Genomic DNA, 25,832 nt, shown 5'->3' with positions numbered 1-25,832 from the left:
TGAGCTTCAGGTCTTTCTTCCAGAGAACTGGGGTGCAAAACCTTTGGTGGCTATCCTTCCCCTCACCCCAAAAGAAGGTAGTCAGGAATTTTTTTTAAATCAGAGGACCCTAGATAACTAGCTCTTATTAAAGTTTTCCTTGTTAACCACCACCCAGCTGTTGTCTTTTTGAGGTTTGATGTGCAACAGAAATAAAACCAACTAGACAGAAATATAAGGGTTTCTGTATTTTCTGGGAAGAAACAAGAAGTGATGCTTTAAGTTTCCAAGAATAGCCTTGAAGCAATTTGGTTTTTGCCAAGTGGAGTCTCTTATTTGTGGTTCTTCTGCTCCCCTGCCTATGTGACTTCATGAGTTACAAAGCCATTTCCTTTCCCTGCCTCTAGCTGCTAAAAATTAAAATTTAGGGCCTCAGATTGCAGGCAACAACATTGGTAATGGGCTAACCCCACTAAATCTGAGAGTCAAGCTCAAGGTTTATGTAGAGTCCCTGAGCACCTCTCCAAATGAGAGGAGGGGCCTCCCCATCCCGGTCTGCGGGTGCCTCAAAGTTAGGACTCCCACGCTTCCTGCCTTCCCTGAGCCTCTTCTCCCAAATGGCATATCAGACAGTGCAACCAGGCTTTCGATAAATGATGGAATTTATACAAACTTAAGGAGAGATGGGGGTGGACACTAGGCAGAACCTTCCCACAAAGCAGCAGTTTGGCCCAGGAGAAAAGCTCATTCTTCAACCCACCCTTGAGGCTCACAGACAAAATCTGTTTCAAGGTCAATGCAATCTAAACACAAAACCCTCTTGCCATATATACTGCCAAGCAGCCCTGTTCAAACTTTCCCTCTCCAAGCTCTATATCACTAAGGAGCTCTGGAGCAAGGCCCAAGTTTCTTGACAATGAAGTGGGGTGTTCACCCCACACTCACAGGGTGCTCAGGAAACAAAAAGCTCCAGTTTTAACTCTCGCACACAGAAGACCCTCAGTTATGGCCATCTGAATCCAACACCTGAGATGTGGCAGGAGCCAGCCAGGGGCTCAGCAGTGGGAGATGCCTTCCACACCTGGTGCATCCCCACAGAGCCCACCATGGGCAGGAACACCTGACTCCCAGGTGGGGCTGACAGACCCTATCTTCCCATTTGACCCAGGAAGGGCTGGCTTTCCACCTACCGGGGCACTAGGCACCCAATTTGACCAAAAGGAGCACTTTCAGGGTTGGGAAGGGACTGAGAGGGCTACCTTGTCTTCCTGGTAATCTCCTTCCATCCAGGTGTCCCCCATCCTTGACTCGGTCACTTCCACAAATAGAGGAGTGTGTACTGCCTCCTGGGGCTGCCTGCTCCACCCTTGCCTCCTCTGGAAGACAGCCTCAGTGAGATAATTCTTCTTAGTCATTCCCCAGAGAGATAAGTTCCACTTCTCCAAAGCTTTCTCTACTACTCCTGAGTGTTGCCTTGAGATCACCTCCAGGAAGCCAAGCCCCTTTCCATGCGCACTGAAGGCACACATGGAGAGTCCTCTTATACATGCTGTCTGAAACCCCTACTAGGAAAGGCCAATGAAAGAGCACCCAAGAGACTCACCATGAAGCTCAACCAAGTTTCCAGGAGGTAGCAAGGGCCCAAACCTTCCCTCTTTTGCCACTTAGCCCCAGGGTGGGAGTGCTGGGGAGAGATCCCAGGTCCACTGCAGGCCCTGGCCTTCTATGCCTGCTCCTTCGCTGAGAACCCAAGTTCTTTGGCTCTTGCCCTTCTGGCCTCAGCCCTCTTCCCCACTTGTTTTCAATGGTTAGTGGACTCCACTGGTCTAGCTTGAAGGGGCCTCATACATTTCCCCCTTCCTCACCTCATCCATTGCTTCTTATAGCCACTCAACAGTACCAGGCCCTGGGAAGTCCCAATGAGGCAGTGCCCACCCTCCAGGCCTCCCCTCCTGGCATCAAGAAACACCTGTATGCTGACCAGTCACAGTGCTTGGAATGGCAGAAGGAAGCCAATGTCATCAGGGCCCAGTACCAGCCAGGCACTCTCACCAGTGTTAACCTAAGGAATCCTCGCAACACGTCTATGTGGACGTGGGGGAGGTATGACTTTTTTCTTTCTTTTTTCATTTTTATTCTGTAAAAAGCAAAGGTCTTAAAAAGAGAGAGAAATAATTGCAGAACTTGCCTATCTTCCTTTTCTGTAATGCAACTATGTTTGCTATGTGTGATTATTTCATGTATGTATATATGTATGCATATGTGTATGTATATATGTGTGTGTATATATGTATGAATGTGTATATATGTGTATGTGTACATGTGTACATGTGTGCATGTTCGCAGGAGTGTACACGTGTACACGTATGTGTATACGTGTGCATGTGTGTATACATGTGTTTGTGTATATATGGGTGTGTGTGCACACATGTATGTGTATTCACATGTGTGCATGTACATGTGTATGTGCAGTGTGTGTACATGTATGTGTATGTATATGTGTGTGTGTAAATGTACACGTATGTATATATGTGTGTATGTGTACATGTGTACATGTTCGCAGGAGTGTATATGTGTACACGTATGTGTATATGTGTGCATGTGTGTATACATGTGTTTGTGTATATATGGGTATGTGTGCACACATGTATGTGTATTCACATGTGTGCATGTACATGTGTATGTGTAGTGTGTGTACATGTATGTGTATGTATATGTGTGTATGTAAATGTACACGTATGTGTGGTGTGTGTGCAAATATATCATATACATATATATCTAAAATTTTCCACAAGGATTTCTAGCCAGCACTCCATATCTTCATCTGTACCACTAAGTCTCTCTTCAAGGACCTTCTAAAACAGGGAAAGCCTTTGAGGTGGAAAGAACTCTGGCCTAGGCATGAGGAGACCTGGGTTCAAGCCCAGCCCACCCCTTGCACTGCCCACGGAGGGACACTGACAGCTGGCACTCACAGCGTACCAGGCCTTTACCACCCTGTCTCATTTCACCACCCTTGTTTGATAGAAGACAGCTTTACAGAGGTGAAAAAATGCCTCCATATCATGCAGGTAGCTAGTGGGGATGCTGTGAAATGAGCCCAGGCCATTTCACTTTGAAATTCATGCTCTTAGCCCAAGTCCATATGAGCCATATATACAGAAATAGTATGGTCTTCCTTTTCTGAAGCTGCTGTGTAAATTAAATCAGTTAACTTCTATTGTCTCTCAAGTTATTCTGGGCTTGGAGAATCTACAAGTATCAAATAAGGCATGGTCTTATAAGTCATGGTACAACCAAACAAGTATCAGGCAGCCCTTTAAAAATAATATTTATAAAAACCATTTAATCCATAGGAAAATGCTTATGCCATAATGCAGAGTGAAAAGAGCAGGATATGGATCCAGGAAGTCAATATAATTTCAACTCCATAAAATAATGTCCAGTGTCTATAGGAGAAGAGAAATAAGCCAGATGTGAACAGTGGTGATGTGTGTGTAGGATCGCATTTCAGACAGCTGTTAGTATACTTTTACTCTATACTTTTCTGTATTTCCCAAAGTTTCTACCAGGAACATGCATGACTTTTACAACCCCTCTTACATACACATTCCAAGGCCAGGAGTCTTCTCTCCCTGACTGGCCATCTTAACAACAGGAGGTGGGCCTCCTGTATCTTATCTTCTCCAGGCCTAACAAGTGCTCAGGGCTGGGTGGAACTCAGGGCCTGGGCCCTTCGTGACTATACAGCACTAGCAATGTGATCTTTCTCCAAAACAGAAAGGGTCATCCTGAATGAAACACTGACATTGTGCTAATTTAAGGAATTAGCTTAAATGTTGACAGGTCAGGGCCAAGTCCCCCAAGGCTGTGTTCCTTCTAGCCACTTCACTCGAGGGACTACAGGGCCCTTGCGTCCAGTGCAGCAGGTGTCTTCCAGAGCCCATGCTCTCCCACCCACATACCAGAACAGAATGGGGAAGGCATTGCCTCCGACTCAAATCTCAGCTGTGCCTGCAGGATCCTCTGCTGGTGAAGTCCCCAAGAAGGAAACCTGTGTACCTGGTTGACAAAATAACATACATCTTACCCCACACGCAGAGTTCATCTTACCACCAAAAACTTTGCAGATGCTTCTGCATGTGACCTGAATCATCTTGATCCCACATTGGGTGCCCAGGAAAACTGTGAACTGCGAATCCCAATTTCTAGGAGGCCAGCCTATCTCAAAACTAACAGTGAGGGGTGCCCACAATAAGCAAATTCATAGAGACAGAAAGTAGAATGGTGGTTACTAGGGCCTGGGGGAAGTGGGGAATGGAGAGTTATTATAAAATAGGTACAGACTCGAGGTCACGAGTTTGAGACCACCTGACCGACATGGTGAAACCCGTCTCCACCAAAAATACAAAAATTAGCCAGGTGTGGTGGCACGTGCGTGTAATTCCAGCTACTGAGGAGGCTGAGGCAAGAGAATCGCTTAAACCTGGGAGGTGGAGGTTGCAGTCAGCCAAGATTGCGCCACTGCACTCCAGCCTGGGTGACAGAGTGAGATTCCATCTCAAAAAAATAAAAAAGAAGTGCCAACTTTCAGTTTATTCTGTGGAAGGACAGTAGTGGTGGTTGCATAGCAACATGAATGTACTTAATACCATTAAATCTTACACCTAAAAATAGTTCAAATGGGCCAGGCATAGTGGTTCATGCCTATAATTCCTGCTCTTTGGGAGGCAAAGGTGGAAGGATCGCGTGAGTCCAGGAGTTCAAGACCAGCCTGGGCAACACAGTGAGACTCTGTCTCTACAAAAAACAAAAATTAGCCGGGTGTTGTGGGGTGCGTCTGTGGTCCCACTTGTGGTACTTGGGGAGCTGAGGTGGGAGGATTGCTTGGGCCCAGGAGGTCAAGGCTGCTGTAAGCCATGATCATGCCACTGCACTCCAGCCTGCGTGACTAGAAAAAGAGCCTGCTTCAAAACAAACAAACAAAAGGTTCAAATGATAAATTTTATGTTATGTAAATTTTACCACAAAAACAATAATAAAATGCAAACCAAAAAAACCCCTACCACCACTACCACCATCACCACCTCCTATAAGTGGGAGCTGCCCAAGGCCAGGGAATAGAATCTGTGGTCTAATTAAAAATCTTGCTAACTTTCTGAAATCCTTTTGAGTTAAAATACAATAAACAAATCATTAGGTCAATGAAAGATATTTGCTGTTTTTTATTGGTTCAATGAAATATTTTTTATCTTTTTTTAAAAGTCATCTAGGCTTCTCTCATTCTTTCCAAATCTCATTTGACCTCAGGAAGGCCACCAAAGCTCAGCCTTGCCAAGTTCCCCATTTTTATCTCCTATTCTGTCTTCCCCAGACTCACCACAGGTACACTCCTCCCCCACCACTCGGCACCTGTGAGATATCCTTCAGTACCCCAGGGAAGGTTGGGCACCAGCTCCCTGATCTTAGCTCTCAGGGCCTAGCATACATCGCCCTACCCAGGAAGAACACTCAGATCCTGTGTTCCAACAATTCCTATACAGAGTGGGTGGCACCCTAAATAAGCATACCCATATTGCTCCCACATAAAGCAGATGGGGCCACAGGCACACAAGCACTACTGTCTTGCACACCACATCAGGGATGTAGTCTCTGGTCTAGACCTTTGATTCTTTTTATTCCTTTTTTTTTTTTTTTTTTTTTTTTTTTTTTTTTTTTTTTTTTTGAGGCAGAGTCTCGCTCTGTCACCCAGGTTGGAGTGCAGTGGTGCGATCTTGGCTCCCTGCAACCTCCACCTCTTGGGTTCAAGCGATTCTCCTGCCTCAGCCTCCCAAGTAGCTGGGATTACAGGTGCCTCCCACCAGGCCCGGCTAATTTTATTTTTGTATTTTTAGTAGAGACGGGGTTTCACCATGTTGGCCAGGCTGGTCTCAAACTCCTGACCTCAAGTGATCCACCCTCCTCGGCCTCCCAAAGTGCTGGAATTACAGGCATGAGCCACCACGCCCAGCTAAGACCTTTGATTCATGATACTCTCCTAACCTCATCAAACTCCAAAATGCTAGGATCTATAGATCAAATGAGAACAGCATCTAATCCATCAGTGAAAGCTCAGCTGAGAGGTGTCTTTGGAGCCTTGGTGGGTGTGGTGGAGATGAGCTAGCTCACCACCAGCTGGACTGCTCCTTCCTCCTGGACCCTTGCTTGCAGCTGTGAGCCCAGGTGACCAGGTTCTAAGTCACAGAATCCGAGCAGGAGCGGCGCATGCCTCTTCTAAGACCGACCCATAAGAATCCCCCATAGTGATTTTTCGTGCCTTTTCTACTTCTGCCAGGGCACAAAGACCTTGGAAACTGCGTGTTGAAGATGGTGAGCCACAAGAAGGAAGGGACCCCGTCCCCTGGATGCCTGCATGGGGGAAAGCCCTCTTTGACCAGAACACATGTTTTGGACTTTACATATGTGAGCTATAATGTGCAGTATGTGAAGTCACTGAGAACTGGGAACTTATCTCTTAGGCAGGAAGCATTACCCTAGCTAATACAGTAGGTGTTAGTAGTGGGTATGTCAAATTTGGCCTGGATCAGAAGGTATTCCTTCCCAAAGTGAAGGTCAACCACATGGGAATTAAGATGTCTCTTACCCCACTGTTGCAGGCCAACTTCCAATAACAACCAGGTCTGTCATTTTACATCTTACCTTCTATTAGTACCTCAGTGTCCTGCAAAAGTTGCCTGACCCCCGGAAATAAGCCTGCCCACCCCTCTACGTAGGCACTCACACATATACACCCTATCTTGAAAAAGACATCTTTTCCCTATTTGCAAATAGCATAAGACAGGAGACGGAGACTAGAACAGATAAGCTAGTTAATTTCCTTGGTTTCAGAAACACCCCCGGGCACTCAGCTCTTGAGTCCCTGGAAGCCAGTGTGATGTGGTGGAAAGAACATGGGCTTCTGAGTCACTAAGTACTCCTTTGAGCAAGTCATAAACAACATAGAGTTCCTGTGAAAAATAAATGGAGGGGTCTCTCACAGCGCTGGGTCCACAGATGAGCTCAATAAGCATCAGTTCCCGGGAAGCTATGTGGGGATAATTCCTACCACCTCAAGCTCTAGGTAGCCCAAGCCAAACCAAGGCAGAAATGGATGCATTTTCACATAAAAGGTGAGAGTAGCTCCTCCTCACCTTAACCAACTCTCTGTTATAGTAAGACGGCTAAAAACAGATTTTCCACCAAGTCTTTGCCCAGCACCCTCTTAATGGCACTCTCCAGGGGAACCTTTGTATCTAAATGGCACTATGTCTCCTGACTGGCTGAAATTAGGCCTTTGAGACTTGATACTAGTCTGGAGGACACAGAGGGATGCTGGGGAAGACATATCGAAGTCGCAGCCAAGTGAACTTGAAAAGGATTTCTCTATGCTTGTTCACTGTGTGCATGGCACAGCACCTGGAGCTCAGGACGACTGCAGAGCCGTCCCATCCAGAGCAGCTCACAGTCCAGCTATAGCTGGTGGAGTCTGTCCCCCAAAGATCCCCTGTTTTTTGTGTGCATTTTTTGTTTTTGTTTGTTTTTTTCAGACAGGATCTCACTTTGTTGCCCAGGTTGGAGAGCGGTGGTACGATCACAGCTCACTGCAGCCTTGACCTCCTGGGCCAATCCCCTGTTCAGAAGAACTGCACCATTTGACCTCATTTTTCTCAAATACCCTTAGAAAAAGTTCATTGCTCAACAAAAGTTTATTTTTGTTTCTCTGATTTGTGATTTATCAATACGAAGTCATTCCCCAAAATGAGCACAAATCCAACCAGTTAGATCTATATTTGCTTTTATGGGAGAAAACAAATAGCAACCTTCTTTCTTCCCTCACAGCCTAGGTTTCCTGATAGAATAGTCCAGCCGTGCAATGTGCACTTCCTCACCTCCCACTCATCCATCGAACCACCACAATCTGGTTTCTTCTCACAGGCCACCCGGTGCATCAGGCCAACATCACCACCAACTGCTGCTAAATGCAACTGCCACTTATGGGACCTTATCTTGAGGCCCCATAGAGAGGGCAGACCCCTCTCTAACTGCCCTGAAAATGAAGGTTCTTGTCTTCACTCTCATGGACCACCACACTCCTACAGTTCAACCTGTATCTGTGTCCCCATGTCTCTGCAGGCTGTACTTGCACCATGCAGCTCCCTGCTGCATTTCAGGCCCCTGCGTCACCAACAATTGGACATTCTCCTCTCACTAGCTTTTAGAGACCTCACGTGTGGCCAATTTCCCTTCTAACCCCACCTGTTCCTTCTCCTGCAGCCCCAGCCTCAGTGAGCAACACCATCTTGATTCTGTGGCCAAATCCTTGGAGTCAAATGTCTCTGCCCCTTTTCCCTCATCTTGCAGAGCCAGCCAGTCACCAAGTCCTGCCTCTTCAACAGCCCCATTTGCTGCCTCCCATCCTTCCTAGAAGGGTCAGGTCTCCGCCTGCTGTCACCTGGAACACTCAAAATCTCCTCCTCAATACCTTTCCTGCCTCCAGATTCACCTCCCTCCAATCCACCAGCCTAGTCCTCAAACTGTTGCCAGAGAGATCTTTATTTCAAAAATGTGCACTTGGTCAGGTTCCATTCCTGTTCAAAATCCTTCAACAGCTCCCTGACAATAAGCAGGGTAAAGTCCAAACATCTTAATGAAGCAAAACAAAAACTACCTTCATGATCTAGCCCTAGCCCACCCCTCCAGTCTCTCCTCTCATCACTTTCCCGCCCCCTCATACTCTAGACTCAGGAACCATTTGCAGTTTCCCGATAAACTGCACTCCGACACACTTCCACCCACATGCCTTTGCTGATGCTGATCCCTCTGTCTGGAATGCCTCTATCTGGACTCTGTTCACCTGTGAAAACCCAGTGGTCTTTAGGGCTGAAACATCAAAGGCAGCAGAGTGTCATAGGTCCCAGTTTGGACTCTGGAGTCAGGCAGACTGGTCACCAAACCCAACCCACCATTTACTAGGTGTGTGAGCCTGCAGGAGTTGCCTAACCTCTTTGAACCTCAGTTTCTTCATCCATAAAATGGGTATAATAACAGTCCTGACCCATTGGGTGACTTCAGGATGAAACACAGTGACGCCTGGCTGGGCTGCATCCTTAGCTGCACTGTTCTTCTTTGAAGCATTATTTTGCCCTCCCCAGGCCCCCTTTTCTACACTGTACTCTGGGGAAGTTTGTAGGATAGCTTTGCAAATACCCTTGCATTGATCTACTTGTGGCCCCTCCTACCTCACCTGACTGTGCGCTCTGAAGCTGAAGGCTGCAAGCCCCAGGGCCTGGTGCCCGTGCCCCTGGCAATGGTGGGTGCTCAATAACCACTGCTGGTAGATACAATCAAATCAAGAGTATTACACACAATACAGGGTATGTAGTGGCTAGAGTGTGGCTGCCCTTTGTCGACAACCCTGCCACTTCATCCAGGGCCTGGCCAGCTCTGACCTGAGCTACCATGGGCCTCCTCACTGATCTCCCCCTTCCCAACTCACCAGCTTCTCCTTTATCCTGTTCATAGAGCTCTCAGGGTTCCCTACAGCCCTTTTACAAGTCCAAGCCCTCCTGCCAGGCTCAGTGGGTTCCCACCCACCATCATGCAGCCCCCTCTTCCTTGTTAGGCTCAATCCCAAAGGCATTCAGGCTTACCCTGTGGCTGCCCTCACATCAGGTCTCTGCCTTACTTCTGCCCCTGCTCAAACCTCACCCATCCTCTGAAGCCCAGTCAGCTCCATGGTGCTAACTGAAAACCTACTACGAGCTGTGCACCCTAGGAGCTTCACAGTCTATTCAGGGAATCCAAACAAACTAACAGTTATTGGTAAGAGCTGCCGGGGAGGTGAGTGCCAAGACATGTGGATGCAGAGTTGGAAGATGGAGTGACTCCGCACCTGAGAGAAGCTCCCTGAGAACGTGGCATCAGGGCAGGATCTTAAGGGACTGGCTGGAGCATTCAGGTTCAAAAGCCCTCCACCACCCCGTCCCTTACCCACCTGTGTTCTTCTAACTCAGAGTCTACGCCTGAGCTCACCAAACCTGGCTGTCAGGCAGATTTGCCCAGGAAGTCTATGAAAACTCAGTTTCCTGGGCCTGTTCCCGAACAGAATCCCTGTAGCCTGAGGGCCAAGAGGTAAAGATGTTTTTAACTCCCCAGGAAATTCTGTTGATCAGCCAACTTCGGAAACCACTAGCCACATTCAATTCCATTCATTCAATTTCCTGATAACCTATATTGTGACCGGGGCCTTGCTAGGTGCCGTGGATGCCAAAGGAACAGGATGCTTCTTCCCATCTTCTGAGAAATGGGGGAGACAAAGAGTTCCCACACAGAGGTCACAGACCATGCCATTTGGCTTTTCCTTTAGCCTTGAACCTATCCTGTCTTCTGTGCATTAATCTTGTCTGGACAATCTAATGTGTAACCTTAAGGAAAGGCTGATATTTTTTATTTATTTTCTATTTCCCAGAGTATTCACCCCAGCTCTGGGTTCTCAGTTGATAACCAATATTTAAGATTCAAATAATTTCTGGATTGTGGTCTTTTATAGCTAATTCTCTCATTGATGAGCTGTTGACTGATCTTCATCTTTGTAATTCCAGTGCCAGTGTGGTGCCTGCTCCCAGCAGGCAGTACATTTGTTGAATGAATGAATGCTTACGAGTAGAAATCTGGCTCCGGAGGGAAGGAACTGCTTCCACGGTAGCACCTTTAGAGTTCACTTAAAAGAGTTCTAAATTGTTCATTTGAATTACAGACTACCAATTTCAGGATTAATTTCCTGATACACAATTACAGAAGCTTTCTTGCTTATATTGTCATTAATGTTATTAACAACACAAATAACACCTTCCTGGCTCTCAGTAGTCTGCTGGCCTCTGAGATGCTTGTGCACTCCTTTCATTGGGCCGTTCACCCAACTGGCAGTCCAGCTGGCCACGTCCCTCACCCTAGAGTCTGCACAAGGGCCTGTACACTGCATTCAGCCTTTATAAGCAGGTGTATACACCTGCACAGACAGGTGAGCCCTGCCTGAGTCAGAAATAACTAATGGGCTATTCAAAGCCTACCAAAATGTCAATACACCTGGGAAGTCAGGATCTAAGATTTCTATGTAAAATCACCTGTGCTGTAGAGAGGCAGCATGACAAAGGAAGAGCCCCATCATGAGGTTCCTGGGAGACCTGTCCAAGCATGGGACATTCAGCCAGCTGGGGTTGGCTAGGTATGCAGGGGTTGCCAGCAGAATGATTTCCCCTGCTTTCTCCAGAGCCACCATTCCCAGTGGTTCATTGTCACTATTGATGTTTGTTCATTTTAAGCCCTGAAAACAGGACTCATCATCTTGAGGTGATGTGGATTAAACATCGTCTGTCTTTCCAGGTCCCGGCCTAGAAGATGTCTTTATCAGGTAACTTCCTTTGTGCCAAAAACCAAAGGGGTCTTTTCTGAAGTGCATGCTGGGTCCTGACAGCATGCAGGCCACATAGTCTGAGGCCTGTTCACTTCCATTTTGTTCTGCTGGAAAACAGAAGGATTTCCTTGCTGGTCATTCATTCATTCATTCAACATTGATTACCATGTGCCAGGCAATGTACTGCATGAACCCAGCTTGACAGTTCTTAGGTACAACCTCAGGAGAGTGAACAGACCAGAAACTAGCAAGGTGAGACAGCTCTGAGAAAGGATTCCTTCCTTCATCAGGATGTGGCCTGAGAGGAGCTCTCTGCCCAGGGAAAATATGCCGCTATCAGAAGGCAGTTCAGACATCTGAACAGAAGTGAAAGATCAGGACAGTTTTGACCCAATCCTTTACTGTACAGAGGAACTGAAGTCTCCCAGGAACTTCTCCCCAAGTGTCTATAAAGCCAAGTAAGGTTACAGATGGCAAGTACAGAAATGCATGTCTGAGAAGACAGGGTAGAACCAGTCTCTAACTTACACTTAATTGCTGAACTGACTGGAGGAGGTTATTTGTCTGACAGGTTGTGTTTCACCTCCCTGGACTAGGCGCACGAGCACTAAGGTTTGAAAGCCCTTTAACATTTGCCTATTTGGTAATGGCTTGGAGGCTGCAGAACCATTGCAGTGTATAGTATGAGCAGTGTAGCTCATTGCCACATTGAGAGCAACGCAGACCTGTGTGGGACAGGCTCGGGGAAGAACACTGCCTCTCCAGGCCACACTCAGAGGCCACGTTCCTGAGAGCTCAGAGAGGCCAGGTCATAGGTTCCAGGGCCCAGAAAGGCCCTTGACCATTCAGGGGGTCAAAATGTCCCTTACCAGCCCCAAACTCCAACATCCAGAAGCCCCAGGGGAGGGGAGCCCCAAAGGTATGGCCCCGCTAGTGACTTCTCCCTGGTAGGAGGGAGACAGGCTCTCATCATCCTGATGAATACATTTCTGTTGGCTGCATAAAGACATTGGACTCTTTCCTTGGTATTTGGGCTCATGCTCTGAAAAACATGTTTACTAAAATAAGCCCCAACTGTTCCAAAAAAGATTTTTTTCTTTTCTCATAAAGATACAAAACCCAAGGGCAGCAGATAGGGACTGCTGATGTAAGACCAAGAAGTCTTAGACTCCAAATCACGCTCTGTTTATTGGTCTGCTCTTCTCCACAGAAGACAGTTCAGGCTCAAAGTTCAGTTTTCGAAACTCATTTCCTGGGGCAGACCTCGGCAAGGTATGCATTAAAGTGGGGGTGTGCAGGGACAACCACACCCAGGAGACAAGAGTTCCTGGAGCTCTCTCTCTCTTCCTCTCTCTCTCTCCACCATTATTCTTTCCACTCTAATGATCTGATATTTTTAAAAATTCTGGCTCACCCTCATGACAAATAATCTACTTCCTGGATACTTTTGCCTTGCAAATGTCATCTTTAAAAACAACTATATTTTTTGTTGGTCTTTATTTTTAAGTAGCTTTCTCACCCCAGAGCCCCAGCTCCTGCAGAAATATTGTGTGACCCTGTCTGGAATGCAAAACAATCCCTGGAGAGTCAGTCTGCGCAGGAACTCATAAGGGTGTTTGCTATCAGCTTATCTGGCAAGAGGAATCTGAGACATTTTAAATATGAACTGTTGGTGTGGCCTGTCCCACTCCATTCACTTTGCCCCATCAATAATCACTTCCACTCATGTGTGAGACACAAAATGCAGAAAACCTACACAAACTCTCTGAAAATGAGCCCCCAGCAGAAGTTCCTTTCTCTATACGGAAACATCCATCAGACAGCTGGAGAATTCATATTTGGAGAAGCTTTCCTGGTCTCTGCTAATGTTTCTTTCAATGAATCTCACCTAGCAGCAAGTGTTTTGCAAAGCCCTGGACAGTCTACTTCTGAACTCCCTTCCTCTCTCACTTCAGAGCTTCTCTCTCAATTGAATGTCTCATTCCTTGCACCCTCAGCTAAGAAGAAAGTATGCACACTACTCCTCCTTACTTCCAAAAACCAAATCAGGCCCTTTCACACTACCACTCAGTTTCCTTGGAGAACTCTCTGCCTCCTTTTCTGCCTGGCAACCTCCTGATCATCCTTCAGTACCCAAGTCTCACAGCCCTCCTTGGTGCAGGCTTCCCTGTGTGCTGCTCTCCTCTCAGTGCTTCCACAGCACTTGGTATGGCTCTTTATAATGATGATAAGGGAGCTATGAATGTCATCATATACATCTGTGCCACCACCAGGCCAGGTCACAAGTCCTAGGAGTAAAGGGACTAGATCTTACTCACTTTTGCATCCCAAGAACCAAGCCCAGAACCTGGCATTTGGAAGTCCCATATTAAATGTTTGACACTTCAGTCAATGCCTTGCCTATTTTTCCCCAGCCCTCCCTTCTGTGTGCAGAGAGCCATGTGAAATGTGGAGCCAGGAAAGGCTTTAGAGTCAGATACCCTGTGTTTCAGTCCTGGCCCTTGTGGGCAGGGACAAGTTATTTAACCTGTAACTGTCTCAATTTTCTCCCCAATATAACAGATAGACATGCCTACCTCTCAGAGAGCTGCTATGAGGAAAAACAAGGTAATATATGTAAACCTAGTGCTTGCCCAATGCAAAGTGCTCAAGATGCATTTCCTTGAGCTCAGCAGGAAGTGTTGGGTCAAATGGAGTTCTACAGAAAAAGTGAGTGGTTTCCATTCTGGTTTACGTGCCATCAGCATAGTGACAGGATGGCCAGCCTCTGACAGAAAGAGCCCCTCTCAGAGCAAGCGAGAGTGTAATCCATGCCCTTTGCTGGAGGTTCTCACAACAAGGCCTGCTTAGCAACAATGCTCATGTGATTTTGATTTGAATGGCAAACTCACAGGAGGATACTCCTGCTAAGGCTGGGCCATCATATAGCCTTCATTTCCTGTCTTGAATTAATCTTTCACCCCAAGACACATCATAAAACAGAATAATGGCAACTCAACAGTGTTAAGTCACTAAGTACAAATCAAAACAGCCTGCACATGAGAAGCCTAAACCTCTCCATGCTGTTGCACCCAGGTTTTATTAGGCCTTGATAAACAATGAGGTAGGAGCAGTGGGGGCCCTGCTAACACCTGAGGCATTCAAGTGCAGGGTCTAGGAGAAAAGAGGAAGGCACAGTAGCTGAACCCACATGAGGAGGCAACATGGAACTGTGGAGAGAGCCACTTGCTGGGAATCAGGAGACTTGGCTTCTGTCTCACTTCTATCACTGGCTTGCTCTATGGGTATGTTTGAGTCATGTCTCTGGGCCTCAGTTTCTTTACTAATAAATGAGAGAAGTGGATTAAAGGATCTATAGTTCTTTTCAGCTTTAATACTTTACAATTGTAAATGTTAGAGACAAATCCACCTTCCCGACCTAGCCTTTCCCCTTTTCATGTTGGTTATTCATCTGAGATATCTCTCATCTCTCACTGAGCAACCTTCTACCAATGCTATCCCCTTTATTTCTCCAAAGTGTCTGGTCACCGCTGATCACAAGGGTTGGCCAACTTGGGGCCATATTCTTAAGAACATATTGACTACCCTCTGATCAAACAAGTCAGTACAATCCAGGTACCCTGGGGCATCAAGGACTTGAAAATCCCAACAACCTTTAATTCCATTTTCCTCTGATACCAACCAACTTTCACTCCTTAGATCTCTAACAATCTCACCAGGTTAGAGTTTTCTCCCATGATGCTTGGCAGGAGACTAGGGCAGCAACAGGGAGTTCTTATCTGCACTCTGGCATAACTCAGGGTGGGGCAGGGGAGAGATGGCAAAGCTACAAAGGTCAGGATGAAAGTGCTTACAGAAGCAAGATCTGACTGCATGAGGAGGAGGTGATCTAGAGGAGAAGACAGTGCTAATCACAAGGACAAACTGAGAGAGGCACTGAGGACCAGGACCACAGAAGTCAAGGAGACTTCTTTAAGATGCCACCAAACTTCCACACCCCCTGACTTCCTGAATAAGAAATCTGAAGGCAGCTGAGGTTCTATGACTCGCCCAAGGCCACATAGCTAAGCTGTGGACAGCCAACACCAGAACATGGGTCTCTTGGTCTCAGCCCACTCTTATTTCAACTCTATTCTGTTGACCTCAAGAGTCTAACGAGGCCAGCTGGATCCCTTGCAGACTCTAAGAAACATGACCCAAGTGTCACTTAGGAAAAGAACAGACCCAACAGATATTTTGATAACTGCCTTCCGGAGCCTATGAATTCTTTCCCATCTTGACATGGTTTTCTTGTTCTTTCTCCAGCCCTTGCCACAAAAATATGGAAAAGTTCAGAGGTCAGTGAGAAGGAAGAGGTAGGCTCCCTTGAACCTACAGAACCCTGCATATCTAAGATAATACACACCTGTCCCTCTTCCTCAGTCTAGAGAAGGTTGGTGGGGGAAGGGTAGAAGGAGGAGATGAGTGAACTGCCTGGAAGGCTGACCTGTTTAGGCCACAGGTATTATTCATGGGCAATTAGATGGGTCACTGAAGGTCTGTGACAACAAACAATAGGATCTGCTTCTGCCAAGGACTTCTCATAGATCAATGTCTAACATATCATCTCAACGTCAGGAGGAGGAAGCTCCAAGTAAAAGTCAAGAAATTAATTATTCAGTGTGCATGACCTAGTTCCCAGAGGTAAGGGTGGGTGAGAAGACAGCTCACCAGTTCCTTATCATGGCAAGAAACTCAAATATTCCACAGGGTAGTGTTCTCTTTGCTGCCAAAGAGGGTCCACTTATGGTTAAGAGTGGCCAAAAACAAAAGAGCCAAAAGTCACTCATTCCACAAGTGTTTACTGAGCTCCTCTTATGTCTCAGGCCCTCCAGGGATTTACTATGGTTGGAGTTCAGCAGAGGAGAGACATCATGGAATTTATAAACAGCAGGACTGGGCCATGCCCCAGCTCAGCCCTTAGACAGCTGCATTGCCTTGGGCAGGTTAAGCCTGCTTAAGGCAAATTTCTCATCTGTAAAATGGGAGAAGTCCACCTGCTTGATCATGAAGATGAAATAACCTTTATAAAACGTAAAGTGCAAAGAATATGAAGTGTAAACAATCATGATACAACATGACACACTTCCCCTGCCCTAGAGAAGTGTATAATTTGGGAATGCTTTGGAAAATAATCCGGGGTACCTATTTGGCAAGCATCACATTCTCTGTAATTTGGGGAGATTTTGTGTTTCACCCTGCCAATGGAGATGAAGCTGGCAGTCAGTCCCAGTCCTCAAGTCCAGGAAGTTGCAAGAAAAAGTGGAGTGAACACAGAAGAGTAGCCAGGACCCACCTGGCCCTGGGTCAAGCCTGGATTGAATGGATGAGCCAGGAGGGACCCAAGATTCCAAGGGGAAGAGAGAACAGCAGCACATGTGCTCAATCAGAAACAGAGCAGAACCAAAATTCATCTGAGGGCAACAGCATTGAGCCAGCCAGAACTGCTCACGCTCCCCTCCCCACACACATTTCAGACAACGTTGGAATTCACTGTTCATCGCCCGACCCTCCTCTGTGGACAAACTGTATTCTGTTTCTCCAGAGAGGGGACAGTTTCTCAGGCTGTGACAGACTGGCCAATCAGCTCTTTGTCTGGGTCTTTCCCCAGATACTAAGAATGAGAACTCCTGGAGCAGCTTTCCCTGAGGTCCAGTCAACCCCTTGTCATCCTGCCATTCAGGACTCCCGTGGACTCCTCACCCCACGTGATCCCTCAGCGCCCACCAGGCCAGCTGCCAAATGCCCTGACACACACGCTGGCTGCCCCTCCGCTGGGGCCTCCACCCATGCCCAGGCTTCTTGGATTGGGTCCTGATGCTCTTCCCTCACACTCACCTTCATCCTCCCTCCTCCCACAACTAAACTGAGCCTCTTCAAGGCCCTGCCAAGGCTCACATGTCCAGGGAAGCTCCCGGAGAGAAGGGTGAGTTTTATTCATCCCTATGTTCCTTCTAACTCATGGCTTTCTGTGAGTTCTTTGCCCTCCTGTAAACACAGATGTATGGTCCCAAAATGTTCTCTGATTGCTGTATACAGAAGCAGAGCAGAGGAGGAGGGAGGAGGGGTGCCAAAACGCCAGACTGGAAGTCCAGGGCCTGCATTTCGATTCTCCATTGGACACCAGTGAGTCCTGTCACCTTGAGAAAGTATCTTCAGGCCAGGCCTCAGTCTCCCTGTTTGGCAATGAGGGGTTTACTCTAAACAACCTTTCTAATTATAAGGTTTGACATTACAGAAACCAGGCTAGCCTGAGACACAGAAGACCTGGGTCCTAGGCGCTTATTAGCCTACCACCTGTGGCAGGCTATCCGACTCCTCAGACCCCAGCCTCCCCATCTATAAAATAAACGAGGATAATATGACCACCCCACTCAGGGCACAAGGTTCCCATGGAACACTGTCCGTGATAAAGCTTTGTGGACCGTAAAGCCCTGATCAAACCTCAGGGTTGAGACTCCTTGAGTCCACAAACAGCTGCTGGTCCCCTGTGATGTGCCTGGTACTGTACCTGCCGAGAATTGCTGCCTGGCTCAGACAGGAAAGCTAGAGTCTGGTTCCTTGCCCTCAAGGCTCCCTCAGCCGGTAGGTGGGACAAGCAGATGAATGAACCTTAACTCAGTGGTGTATCTGAGGCATGAACACAGCGCTAGGGGAGTGCAGAGGAGGCGGTGCTGACTCAGAGGGAACAGCGTGCCCTGGGCATAGCAAGCTGCCCCAGGATGGTGGGAACATCCCACACTTTCCTAAGCCTAGGACCAGCCCCCAGGAGCTACTCCATGGTAAACAAGATCCACCACTGTGACTTACTCACTGGATTCTCAGGCATCACAGTGGTTAAAGTCTTCTCTTTCTGGGATGAGACACACACAGGTTGCCATGATCCTTTAAAAACAAGAGCCCAACAATTAATGTCAGTGACATCATCTTAGTTTACGCCTCCTTTCTAGTCTCCTCCAAGAGGTCACGCATGCTTGTGCACTTTGCCTTGTGGGACACTTCACCCAGCAAGAGGAAATGGACAGAGAATCTCTCTCTGTGCTCCAACACATTTTGCACATGAAGAAAGGAATAGCAAGATGGCTAAACAAATTCTATTGTTGGCTGCAGTCAGGGCACCCTAAGGGCTTATCAGATCTCTACACAAAGACTTTGCTGAGGAGTAGGAGGGATCTGGAAAACAAAGCTTTATTCGCTGCTTTAGTAAAAACAGAAAGTGTCAGAATTTCTAAGCATGAGACACAATGAAAGTAAATCAAGCAGGTGTAAAACTTGATAACAAGTCCCCAGTGTGAAACTGGTCCCATTGTCTAACGCTGAGTAAACTAGGGAGTTATGAAAGTCCACCAGCTGATCATGGCTGAGTTTCCTAAACCAATTATTCTCTTGGCTTCTAGTGACGACCCACAATATTTGATGACATCCTATTGCTTCTGCAGAACATGCCTCTATACCTGTTTGGAAAACGAAGCCCAGAGTTACAAAATATTTCTAATGATTTACCTCCACATTAAAAAATAAATCAAAATGTTTAAGAAGTAACCTCAAGGGGACAAAAACTAACACAGTTGTGAAATTTGACATCTATAAGAGGCAATATTCATACTCCAGGGAGGTATATGCACACTTTGCTCAACAGAGTGGTGCCTCCACACAGACACACATACACTCTCACACACACACACACTCTCTCTCTCTCTGGCACACAAACAGCACACATCGTTAGCGTGCTGGGAGATGGGATTCGATTCACTGTTCAGAATTCTCAGCCTGTTAATGGGAGAGAGCCTACGAAGTGCTATGTACCGGTCACACATGGAACCATCAAGGGTGGAGACTAGACTTGCTTTATCTCAGTGGCTCCTCACAGACAGCAAACAGAGGCTTGCAGAACAGACGGCACTTGCCAAGGCCCCAGAGCAAGGCAGGATTGGAGCCCAGGACCGGCTGCCCCAGTGCTCATGGTTTTTCCCACCAAGCTGAGGGGAAGGTGTCCTGGACATCAACTCTGAGCATAGCCCTGGTGGGCCCACACACTGGGCGAGCCTGGCAAGTTCCAAGGGCGGCCACCTGGGCAGAAGCGGCAGCCCTGCCCGCCCGTCATCATCATTATCAAGCCCACACCCCTCGGGCCCTGTGCCAGCTGACAAACAGGCCAGCTTGCCTGGGCCACATTCTATCAGCCTGAGCTGCAGGCTCTGTGCTGCTGTTTCCAGCCAGAAGTCAGAGTGGCTAGAGGCCTTGACTTGTCTGCCCCCTGCTTCTCAAGGGGAGCTTCTGGGAGCCGTGGGTGGGGAGCTGGACATCCTGGTACAGAATCGCATCATTGGTCCAACCAGAGTTTCAGAAGCCAGGGACCCTGTCAATGCTTTCTAGATCTCAGGAACAGAAGTCCCTATCCACGCTAGGGCATTATGGAGACCAGCAGCAGGGACACGGGGCTCTTTAAGGTTCTGCTTGGGTTGTCTTCATGGTGGGTTGGAGGTAGGTATGACTGGACCAGGCTACAAGGGCTGACCACCAGTCAGATGCTCACAGAGGCCTGGGCACAGTGTCCGGCCACTCGAGGGACCAACTCGTACCCTCTGTCTGACCAACAGCCAAATACACTTTGAGCTCCCTGTAACACCAACAAATTGGAAGGTCCTAGAGTCCAATACTTTCTGGCCTTTGAGCGTCAGGGCCTCTGTTCCCTCATCTGTAAAATGAGGAGCTTGATACAATTGGTGATTTCCTCACCTGGGACCCCATTCAGTGGCCCTGCTCCAGGTACCCTGACTTTCAGAGACACCGACAAAACTACTTAGTTGTTGTAAGAGGGAGGGATTAACCTGTGCACAGGTATTGCCTTGGGTAGTTAACACTGCTACCTCAGCTAATACTCCCAGCAACCCTGTAAGACAGGTAGTACAGTATCATTACAGAGGGGGAAACTGAGGCATGGCCCAGCGAAGTACCTCACCCAAAGTCTTAATTAGCAGAGACCACAGCAGCCCTGGGACTGCCAATGGAGCTGGCCTGAGTCCACACCCATGCTCATTCCCTGACACGATATTTTCCTTTGTGCTCAACCAGAATGAAGAAATGCTGTCTCTCCGTGGACTTGCCATCAGGCCAGTGTCAAGCCAAGAAGCATGAGGTCTCTGCTCCCTCATGGGTCAGATTTGGGTGATACAGGGAAGGTTTCCTGTGAGATTAAGTGGGACATGACAGGCCCAAGTGACAGGAACTCCGGGAACCTTCCTCTTGGATGTTTTTCAAGTCTAAGTTCTTCCCCGAGGGACCCCAGCACTTGGACAGGACCTGGAGCCTCCAGGCACTCAGTAAATATTTGTTGAATGAAGAAATGAATAAACTCAGAGTTTCAATGCACTAAAGACTTGTTCAAGAACCATCTGGTGTAGGTCAGTGTGAGATATATCAAGACCAGCTAAAACCTCACAGCCGACCCCTCAGCAGCATGCAGCAGGTAGGGGTCTCCACATCCCAGCCCCTCCCCAGACTGTGGACAAAGACTCAGGTGCTGAGCCAGACCAGAGGCGCTTCAGACAGAACAAGAGAAGTGTTACCCAGTGAGGCAGTTAGGAACTTGGGCCCTACCATCAGGCAAACCAAGGGTCCTATCCCAGCTCTGTCATTTTAAATTAGTTGGGTGGCCCTAGACAAATCACATCATCTCTGTGAGCCTCAATTTCTTATTTTAAAATGTGGATGATGTTAGTATCCACTCCATAGGGCTTCTCTGAAGATTAAATGAGATAATGCTATAAAGGACTTAGCCCGCTGCTCGCTCAGAGCAGGTGCTTCGAGGTGATGTCTGATATTATCTGCATCAGAGTGGGTGGTTAAGGGCACTTCTGGAGCCCTCTGCTTGGATTCAATTCCAGCTCTCCTCCTAACTAGCTATGTGATTTTGGGCAAATTGCTAAACTTCTCTCTACTTCAGTTTCTTGGTATGTAAAATGGGTTGACGGTGAAGATTAAATGAGTTATGCCGGTAAAGAGCTTAGAATGAACTCTTGCAAAGTAGTTCAAGAAAAGTGAGTATTATACTTAATTATTAATATTACTAGTATTCTTCTCTTTCTCTCTCCTGATAACAGACTCCACCCCATCTCCCACTCTCCAGCCAAAAAGGAGGGTATAGGACTCAAGGTGGGCTCATGGGAGTATCTTTTCTCCTTAGCGATGGTACGAGGGGTGTGCACATGCTCCAGGCCAGGCCAAATTCCAATCTGAAAACTCCTGGGGAAGGCCTGGTCCTCTCAGGTTGGCGGCAGGGCTGTGTGGGGTCAGCTGGGAGCTGCCTGCAGCCATGGTGCACTGAACAGGGGACTCTGGTCTGGGGATGCTGGAGGTCACATGCTGCCTTCCTGGGGCTTGATTCTTCTGCACCTCTTTTGAATCTTTGAGCCTCCCCGAAACCTTCCAATGTATCCTTTTTAATCTAATTTTTTTGTGTGTGTAGAGACAGGCCGTTGCTATGCTGACTATGCTGATCTTGAACTGCTGGCCTTGAGCGCTCCTCCAGCCTCAGCCTCCCAAAGTGTTGGTATGAGAGGCATGAGCTATGCATCCCATTTTTGCTTAAGCTCATTCAAGTTTGGTTCCTGTGCCTTGAAACCAAAAAACTCTCAATAATAGCCTCAACAAGTACCTGCTTTATCATCACCAAATCCCAACCAGGAAGAAAAGCCAGCTGCACACCTGGTGAGACCCAGGCAGCCAAGTGAGAGCAAATATGTACGGCAAGGTATCTACAGACTGAAGTGAGGGGAGGCCACTGCAAGCCCCTGGACCAGGGCCCTTCCTAGGAGAAGAAGGTACTGAAACCAACAGCAAGCAGCCCAGCCCTGTGCTTCCTGGCTGAGAACCGAGCCTCAGACCCAGCCCCAGGGCCATGCCTATTATGAGAGGGGAAGAAGAGAAAGAAGGAAGTTAGAGCTGATTTTCATTGACTTTGAAGTGGTGCAGAAAAAAGAAAAAATCCAGATAGCTATTTAAAACAACTCTTTTTTAGAGGAGGAAGTAAGGAAGAAAGCAGGGAGCATGGATAAGTGAAGAAAACTTGCCTTGTTTGAGTACTTAAATGTGCCATGCACTGTGGGTCACACTCTTGGAGTTGTATAATCTTGTCTAATATTCAATGAAACACTGGGAACTGGATGATCATCCAGCCCATTTTCCAGGTGAAGAAACTGAGGCTCAGAAAGGTCAATAACTAACTCACAAAGGTCATGCCACTAGTGCCTCGTGCCTATTCCACCCAATGCACTCCACCTCCTCAGTACACTCTGATTTCAATGGAGCCTGAGGTCTTTTTCTCACACAGCCCATTTCCACTGTCACTCACATCTGTGCTCAGATCCCTCAGAGGTGATGGCAATGTCCTGCTGCTCCTTTATTCATAGCTACTCAGAGGAAAGGGCAGCACTGAGACACAAACAGGAGAGGCAGTAAGTATCTTGACAGCCCAGGTACATCCTTGGGCAAGTTTCCTTTTTGAGACCTTAGTTATTTCCATCTCAAAGAGCTCTAGTGTGATTTGACTGGATGGCATGTATCCGTGGGTTTCCTGCTCTTGAGGGCAAGATTTGCCTATGCCTGATAAGCAGTCAACAGGCTGTAAAACATCATCTCCCTTATATGTTTTTTGTTTTATTTTTGTTTTTTTTCTCAGTCAGCTGTCCCAAGAGATTCTGACTTAACAGGGACGACTATAGTGCCTGACGCATAGCATTGTGCTAAACAATATTATCTTTGCTTGTCTCACTTACTCACTACTTTCTGGAACAGCACCCAAAGATGATCTATTCCCGTACCCCATGCCTACTAATAGCATGGGTTTAATTCCCTTCAGGAAAAGAAGTTGCACCTTCAGGTGTGTTTCTAAAGGGTTTTAAAGAAATGGAAAAAATGGCCAGGCACGGTGGCTCATGCCTGTAATCCCAGTACTTTGGGAGTCCAAGGCAGGCAGATCGCTTGAGGTCAGGAGTTCGAGACTGGCCTGGCCAACATGGTGAAACCCCATCTCTACTAAAAATACAAAATTAGCCAGGTGTGGTGGCACATGCCTGTAATCCCAGCTACTTGGGAGGCTGAGGCACAAGAACCGCTTGAACCCAGGAGGCAGAAGCTGCAGTGAGCCAAGATGGTGCCACTGCACTCCAGCCTGCGTGACAGAGCAAGACTCTTTCTCAAAAATAAAATAAATAATACAAAATATAAAGAAACAGAAAAAAAATCCATGGCCTGGTATCAAAAACTAAGAACCAAAACATGCCGATGACCGCCCATCTCTCCTGCAGTATGGGCCATGAGATGAACACACAAATGAGCACAGGCAAGCGCCTTCTTCCACAGGCCCCAGGGAACACAGCACCAAGGTCTGCACAGGCATAAACTAACCAGTGGAGTAAACAGTAAAGACACAAGTGTCAGTTGGTACAAAAGAAGACATAGCCAAGATGGAAGTGGTAGCCTCTAGTGTTTGCTGGAGAATTAAACTGGAAACTATGATCTGGAATGATATGAAAATCTTCCTGACAACAATCATGTCAAGAAGAAAAACCCTTGGCAGGGCCTTGGCTGTATCTGTGGGTATAAGGAAAGTCAATAAGCCATCCCAAGCAGAAAGCCTCACCTGCTGACCCTCACAGGACACAGGCTTCATAATGTCACACTGCCCAGGGCCCAGCTGGCAGCTAACGGCTGTTCCCTTGTTTTCCAGCTGCCAGCTTCAGACAGTGGTTGCCCCAGTCATGGGGGATTATCCAGGCAGGTATTTCCCTTACTTTTCTTTTTCTTTTCATAATTTTATTCTCTGCTATTTAAAAAAATAAAAAGGAACTGGCTCATTTTCCCTGAGGGCATGATTTGGTTTCACTCCTGAGTGAGATATGGTGCTGCACAGCATAGCACTGCCTGGTGTTGGAGTGGCATACAGTACACTAGCAGGGATCCATGGGCAACTTGAACCAGACAGAAAGCTGAAAGAGGGTGGAATGTTCAAGGGGTCGCATTTCCTGCGCTCCCCCCCGCAAACCTGGTTTCCCTTAAACCAGCCAGGAAATATTATTCAACCAGCATTTGCTGAGTGTCCTGGCTGGGACTGCGAGGAACATTAAAAAGCATGGGAAACAGGGGCCAGGACTCAGGAAGCAGAGGTGGTAGAAGGATGGGTGTTGCCTCACGGCAGCCTAGCCCTAGGCTTGGATCCCAGCCTTGCTGCCTGTCTGTTGTGAGACCTCAAGCAAGTCATTTCAGCCCTAAGGCTCATTTGCTCCCCTTTGTGGAATGATGCTTACCTTATAAAGCTAGGGTGAGGATTCAATGAGATAATACCTATCAAAGAATAACAAAAGCTGCCATGTGTTAGCCATTTACTATGAGCCTGGACCTGTGTGCAAAGCGCTTTGCATGGATTATTCTATCCAATTCTTACAACTTCCCTCTGAGGTAGGCATCACACATCCTCAATCTCAAATGAGAAAATGAGACTCAGAGAAACGAAAACACTTACCGAAAGTCATACAGCTCATAAAAAACAGAGCTAGGATGTACCCAGCCTCCATGCAACTGCCTGGAACATGGTGGGTGCACAAAACATGTTCCCTGCCTTCCCTTCACGAAGCCGAGAGCATGAGAAAGAACTCCCAGGAAACAAGTAAATGCTGAACTGGGGGCTCTTGGTTCTCTGCCAAGCAAGCATATGGAGAAAGGAGGCGGAACTGCGTCTGAGAGGGTTTAGGAAGCCTTTCTGAAGATGGCAGGGCTGAATCCAGACTTGGAGGATGGGGTGTTGAAAAGGCAGAGAAGAAGGAAAGTGCTAAAGAACCAAAGCAAAGAGTTGGGGCCAGGGATGGCCCAGGTGCAGAGGAGAGGAGACCAGCCAGTTTGGAGGATGAGAAGGGGGAGCTGGTCTGACTGAGGGATGGGCAGTTTGAGCCATTACCTTGGGGCAATTCTACTGGGATCTTTCTCACCTGCACCCCAGAGGCCCTCCTGCCTCTGCTCCTCTAGTCACGCGACCATCACAGTGGGAACTGAGAAGCAGTTCCGGATGCCAAAGCCCAGAAACCTCTCTCTTCCTACAGCAGGATCAGAGTCCGCCTCCATAAGCAGGTGTGTTTGCCAATTCCCAGTCTGTGCTGCTCTGCAGACCTGCCAGGCCCTAATTCTAGCCCAAGTGCTGAGGTGCCAGGAAGCTAAAATGCTGCCATGTGCACTTAAGAAGCACCACCCTCAGAGCCTCCGCCCAAGCATTAAAAGTTGGCAGGAGAGAGGAGGAGGCACAGGTAAAGCTGAGGCTGTAGGACCTGAGCCCCTTGTGGCAGGGTCCCTATCTTGCTGGACTTTGTAT

The 25,832-nt window shown here is 47.6% G+C and overlaps 1 protein-coding gene across 17 annotated transcripts in view; it reads right to left on the bottom strand.

Moving 5' to 3' along the window:
- Positions 1-25,832, bottom strand: part of LOC104668570 (F-actin-monooxygenase MICAL2) — a 245,519-nt gene that overhangs the window by 199,158 nt on the left and 20,529 nt on the right. For 8 of the 17 annotated variants that reach the window (XM_030917640.1, XM_030917641.1, XM_030917644.1 and 5 more), the window contains exon 2: positions 18,285-18,355. The exons of 4 other annotated variants lie outside the window; for them this stretch is intronic. The gene's annotated coding sequence lies outside the window, so the exon portion shown is untranslated. Of the gene's footprint in view, positions 1-18,280; positions 18,356-25,832 lie in introns of all 17 variants that reach the window. 5 more of the 17 variants (XM_030917656.1, XM_030917642.1, XM_030917648.1 and 2 more) reach the window with 1 other exon arrangement.

The sequence above is a fragment of the Rhinopithecus roxellana genome, chromosome 15 (genome assembly GCF_007565055.1).
Source record: "Rhinopithecus roxellana isolate Shanxi Qingling chromosome 15, ASM756505v1, whole genome shotgun sequence".
Classification (NCBI taxonomy): domain Eukaryota; kingdom Metazoa; phylum Chordata; class Mammalia; order Primates; family Cercopithecidae; genus Rhinopithecus; species Rhinopithecus roxellana.
Note: the sequence above shows the minus strand (reverse complement) of the source record. Positions and strands in the feature narration are given on the sequence as shown.